This window comes from Ceratotherium simum, chromosome 13 (genome assembly GCF_057802395.1).
Source record: "Ceratotherium simum simum isolate JZ-2026a chromosome 13, ASM5780239v1, whole genome shotgun sequence".
In the NCBI taxonomy this organism is placed as follows: domain Eukaryota; kingdom Metazoa; phylum Chordata; class Mammalia; order Perissodactyla; family Rhinocerotidae; genus Ceratotherium; species Ceratotherium simum.
Window position 1 is genome coordinate 29,638,229 of NC_141912.1, and position 4,531 is coordinate 29,642,759.

At 56.3% G+C, this 4,531-nt stretch overlaps 1 long non-coding RNA gene and 1 pseudogene across 2 annotated transcripts; both read left to right on the plus strand.

The window, feature by feature from the left end:
• Positions 1–306: 306 nt before the first annotated feature.
• On the plus strand, positions 307–2,770 carry LOC101400572 (HLA class I histocompatibility antigen, alpha chain G-like; annotated as a pseudogene). Its single transcript, XR_015554049.1, has 5 exons — positions 307–406; positions 729–998; positions 1,228–1,503; positions 2,125–2,400; positions 2,520–2,770. The product of XR_015554049.1 is annotated as an HLA class I histocompatibility antigen, alpha chain G-like (transcript).
• A 248-nt stretch (positions 2,771–3,018) lies between these two features.
• On the plus strand, positions 3,019–3,905 carry LOC147915628 (uncharacterized). Its single transcript, XR_015554050.1, has 3 exons — positions 3,019–3,078; positions 3,224–3,271; positions 3,496–3,905. It is a non-coding gene; the product is annotated as an uncharacterized LOC147915628 (long non-coding RNA).
• The last annotated feature ends 626 nt before the right edge of the window (positions 3,906–4,531 follow it).

Below are 4,531 nucleotides of genomic sequence, written 5' to 3' on the forward strand. Positions count from 1 at the left end.
AGGGAGACAGTGTGACAAAGAGCTCTCGGTGCAGGAGGAGAGGGGTCAGGGCAAAGTCCCAGGTCCCAGGACATGGCTCTCAGGGTCTCAGCCCAAGGGCGGTGTCTGGGGCGGGGAAGGTCAGTGTTGGGGAGTCCTCATATCCCAGAGTTTCACTTCTTCCTCTTACAACCTGTGTTCAGGGGTCCTCCCGCCTGGAGACTCATGACGCGGCCACAGTTCTCACTGTCATTGCGCATCCGGTTTCTGGAGAAGCCAATCAGCGTCACCGCGGTTCCTATTTAAAGAGTCTCCACCACCGTCCAGAACTCAGATTCTCCCTAAACCCTGAGAATGAGGGTCATGGGGCCTCGAATCTTCTTCCTGCTGCTCTCGGGGGTCTTGACCCTGACCGAGACCTGGACGGGTGAGCGCGGGGTCGGGAGGAAACAGCCTCTGCGGGGAGCGGCGCGAGGGAACCGCGCGGCGGGGACGCAGGACCCTCGGGGATGGCGCGTCTCTGCTGACACCTGCCCAGACCCCCTACTCCAACTTTGGCACCGCCCCGTCCTGCCCCCGCTGGGCCACCTGCCCGCTCCTTCTTCCAACCCTAGTCCCCGCCCTTCCCCGCCCCGGCCCCATTTTTCCGTCACAGGCTCCCTCCCCTCTCCCGGCCCCATCAACCTTGGACCCGGGGACCCGCGCCGGGAGGAGGGTCGGGCCGGGTCTCAGCCCCTCCCCGCCCCCAGGCTCCCACTCCCTGAGGTATTTCGGCACCGCCGTGTCCCGGCCCGGCCGCGGGGAGCCCCGCTTCATCGCCGTCGGCTACGTGGACGACACGCAGTTCGTGCGGTTCGACAGCGACGCCGCGAGTCCGAGGATGGAGCCGCGGGCGCCGTGGATGGAGCAGGAGGGGCCGGAGTATTGGGAGCGGGAGACGCGGGTCTTCAACGGCAACGCACAGAGTTTCCGAGCGAGCCTAAACAACATCCGCGGCTACTACAACCAGAGCGAGGCCGGTGAGCGACGCGGGCCCGGGTCCAGGTCACGACCCCCCACCCCCACGGACGGGCCGGCGTCTCCCCGAGTCTCTGGGTCCGAGATTCACCCCGAAGCTGCGGGACCCGCCCGGCCCCCCGACCCGGGAAGAGCGGGCGGGGACTTTGACCCGATTTCATTTTCAGTTTAGGTTTAATCACTGCAGGGTGGTCGGGGAGGGTGCAGGGCTGACCGCGGGGACGGGGTCAGGGTCTCACACCTACCAGTGGATGTTCGGCTGCGACGTGGGACCGGACGGGCGCCTCCTCCGCGGGTACAGTCAGTTCGCCTACGACGGCGCCGATTACATCTCCCTGAACGAGGACCTGCGCTCCTGGACCGCGGCGGACGCGGTGGCTCAGATCACCCGGCGCAAGTGGGAGGCGGCCGGTGAGGCGGAGCGCTACAGGAACTACCTGGAGGGCAGCTGCGTGGAGTGGCTCCTCAGATACCTGGAGAACGGGAAGGAGACGCTGCAGCGCGCGGGTACGTGGGGCCACGGGGCCTCCCGATCTTCCCTCGGGCTGGGGCTGACATCCCCCAGAGAGGGGAGGAAAAGGGGATTAGTGTCAGATATACAGCCTGTCGGGAGACGGAGGAATCCACCCAGGTTTTCGTATTCTGTACTAATGACTCGCCCAGAGGACCTTCCCTTCTCTAAAGGACAGTTAAGGAATCCGGTTTCTTCAGGAATAGAAGGGGAGACCATCCCTGAAGTCACTCATCGCTGGTTCCCTTTGACCCTGGCAGGCATCTTGTGAACCATGACTTTCTCTCTCAAGGCCTTGTTCTCGGCTTGAGAACATCTTTGCAGGTCCGACTCCAACTTTTTTGAGTCATTCCCCCTCCACCCAGGTCAGGACCAGAAGTCTGTGTTCTGCTCTTTAGAGACCTGGAGCCTCCTACCCTTGGGTCTCACCCTGATTCTAGAACTTTCCAAGGAATAGGAGGTTATCCCAGATCCCCAAGTCCAAGCTGATGTCTGGGTTTTGTGCTTCCTCCTGCTAAACCAACTGTCATGTCCATTCTCAGGATGGTCACATGAGTGCTGCTTTAGTGGCCCATGGAGGTAACCAAAGTGTGAATTTTCTGATTCTTCCTCCTCAGATCCCCCAAAAGGACATGTGACCCACCACCCCAACTCTGGCAGTGAGGTTACCCTGCGGTGCTGGGCCCTGGGCTTCTACCCTGCAGAGATCACCCTGACCTGGCAGCATGATGGGGAAGAGCTGACCCAGGACGCAAAGCTTGTGGAGACCAGGCCTGCGGGGGACGGGACCTTCCAGAAATGGGCAGCTGTGGTGGTGCCTTCTGGAGAGGAACAGAGATACACGTGCCATGTCCAGCATGAGGGGCTGCCTGAGGGCCTTACCCTGAGATGGGGTGAGGAGGGAAATGGGGAGGCCCTCTGCTCAGGGAAAGCAGAAGCCCTTCTAAGACCTTCAGCAAGGTCAGGACTCAAGCCTGAGGTCAGAGCCCCTCACCTTCCTTTCCTTTCACAGACCTGCCTCCTCAGCCCACCATCCCCATCATGGGCATCATTATTGGCCTGGTTCTCCTTGGAGCTGTGGTGGCTGGAGCTGTGATATGGAGGAAAAAGCACTTAGGTAGGGTGGGGAGTGGGGGGATATGAGTTTTCTTGTCCCACTGAGGGGTTTCAAGCCCCAGGTAGAAGTTTTCCCTGCCTCGTTAATGGGAAGTATCATCCACACACATGTGTTTGCCACTCTGGAGCTGATTGCTAACAGTCTTTTGTAAAGCATTTGTGAAAACAAAAGATTTTTTCACCTTGATAATTCTGTTGCTGGGACCTGATTTCCAGCAGTTGAAGGTCACAGAGAAAGGTCCCTGCTGAAGACAGAGCTCCAGGAGGGCCGTTGGTCCAGTCCCCACAGGTCTCTTTTCTTCACATTTCCTGATCCTTTCCTGGGTCTTCAGTCATGGTTCTGGAAAATTCCCTGTGGTCCAGGACTAGGGGGTTCCTCTAGGATCTCATGACCCAGACTTCTCCCTGTTTTCTTCCCACAAGTGAAAAAAGAGGGAGCTACACTCAGGCTGCAGGTAACGTTTGAGTCAGGGGTTGATCCCTAAGACCCTTGGGATAGTGTAGATGGGAGCCCATGGGGGAAACTCATCCACCCCGTAGTCCCTCCTTTAGTCTCATCTCCTAGGGGCTCTGACCACATCCTGTTTTGTTCTACCCCAGGCGGTGACAGTGCCCGGGGCTCTGATGTGTCTTTCATGGATCCTAAAGGTGAGACCCTGTAGGGCCTGAAGTGGGAGAGGTGTTAGGGAGACAGGACACCTGCGGGTTATGGGAATTCTTTGAGTGGGACATATTGAGCATGTGGTGGGCTGTTGAGAATGTCAACACTTATGTGACTGACCTGAATCTGCCTTGTGGGGGACTGAATGATGCAAGATTTGTTCACACCCCTGCTTTGTGACTTCACGATTCCCTGACTTCTTTTTCTGCAGCTGGCATTTGAATGTGTCTGCGTTCCTATTAGCATAATGTGAGGAAGTGGGAAGACTGGCCTACCTGCTCCACACCACAACCCCCTCTGCACACTGACCTTGTTCTCTTCCCTGATCAACTTCCAGTTCCAGCAGAGGTGGGGCTGTGCAGTCTCCATCCCTGTCTTAACTTCGTGTTGCACTGAGCTGCAACTTCTTATTTCCTTATTGAAAATAAGAATCTGGATATGAATTTTTTCCTAATTCCTGTCTTGTAAGTTGATGGGTTAATAAAGGAGAACATTCCTAAAGTTTGAGACAGGAAATAAATGGAAGTACAGAGAATCTTCCAGAATGAGCATGTTTGTGCGAGTCTGTTGCAGGTGGGGACAGGAGAAGGCTGTGAGAAGCTGAGTGTGCACGGGGCCTGTGCCCACTGAGTCTTCTGTGCATCGTGGGCTTTAACATGGTCACTCCTCAGTTGGGTCATCTCTCTGCTCCTTTGTCCTTGTCCCTTCAGTAGAAGAACCTTGTCGAGCCAGGACCTGTGATCACAGGGACTTGCACATCACACGGGCCTTGTCATGTCTCTAGGCCCACGGGCAGTGAGGACTTCATGTGGCTAGGTCAGCCTAGGCTCAGGCCTGAGTCCGGCCCTCAGCCCGCCTTTTGGGTGTCTATATTTTTCTTTGTTTCTGTGGAGGATTAGGCATGTTCTTGTTTTTGTGTACAAGTTCTGGTCTCATTGTTATCTGGGTGTCCCCAGTCTCTGACAGCAGCAGTAGTCGTTTTGGCTGTCATTGACCCCACAAGGCCCAGGTGGTCCCTACACACAGGAGACTCTGTGGTATCGAGAGATGAATTTTTGGACTTTTCCAGCTCTTGCCTCCTTCTAGGGTTGTTGTCTGGATTATTCTTTCCATCTTTCCCCATCTTTTTTAAAGACCAGATTCTGGAGTTACAGAAAGGAAGGATCTGATAGTTTCTCATCTTTAGATTAAATTCCAGTTGAGTTTCTATCTTCTCTGCAGCCTGCCCCCTGTCTCTGCCCATAGCT